At 33.5% G+C, this 783-nt stretch overlaps 1 protein-coding gene across 1 annotated transcript in view; it reads right to left on the reverse strand.

Moving 5' to 3' along the window:
- Positions 1-783, reverse strand: part of LOC119589486 (protein FAM102B-like) — a gene marked incomplete at its 3' end in the record, with an annotated part of 7583 nt that overhangs the window by 5732 nt on the left and 1068 nt on the right.

Genomic DNA, 783 nt, shown 5'->3' on the forward strand with positions numbered 1-783 from the left:
ACACATTACTATAGGACTATGAAAATTATGTATGTAATGTTGTTTTATGAGTATAAATAAAATGAATAATTATATTAAAATATTTTGCAAAATTAACTGAAAAAAAATGTGACCTAGCCTAGGAGTGATACCTGGGGTTTAAGGCCAGCTTTGGGTTCATTAGATGGGTGTCCCAGAGGATTAGACTTGGACAAATAGAGCTGTTGCAAACTCCAGCGCCCTGTGAGTCGAATCCTCCCTATTATAAAAACTGTATATTTTGCACATATTTTTCCCCTTCGTTGATTAAAACAGAAAGTACAATGAAAATTCCTGTATATTTAGGCCTATATAAATTTTTATATGAGGAGTGATACTTTTTGTCAATAACTGCATGTAGTAATAAATAAACTCAATACTAAATGATAAAGCTTAAAGTCTTTTCATCTCTCAAAACATAAATGACTTCTTGCAACAAAAATGCAGGCATTGTTCATTCACTCTAACAAATGTTGAAAACAGGTATGCATGAGAAAAAAGAATCTAATGTAATCTAATTCCACTGATGTCAGAACTGTCAAAACTTCACCAACACATCTTCCATTGACAGATTATCCGAGTCTCATTCATTTCACAGTATCCAATAAATGCAAACACGTTTCCTAAATCATTCACGATGTGCAAACAGAGGAAGAAGCACTTGAATCTAAGGGTCACATCATCCTTGTGACAATACAATACAGGTGGACAATGTTATCATTTGCTTTGTGTGCCTTATATCATCACCCTAATCAGTGGTCTTGT

This window comes from Penaeus monodon, chromosome 25 (genome assembly GCF_015228065.2).
Source record: "Penaeus monodon isolate SGIC_2016 chromosome 25, NSTDA_Pmon_1, whole genome shotgun sequence".
NCBI lineage: Eukaryota > Metazoa > Arthropoda > Malacostraca > Decapoda > Penaeidae > Penaeus > Penaeus monodon.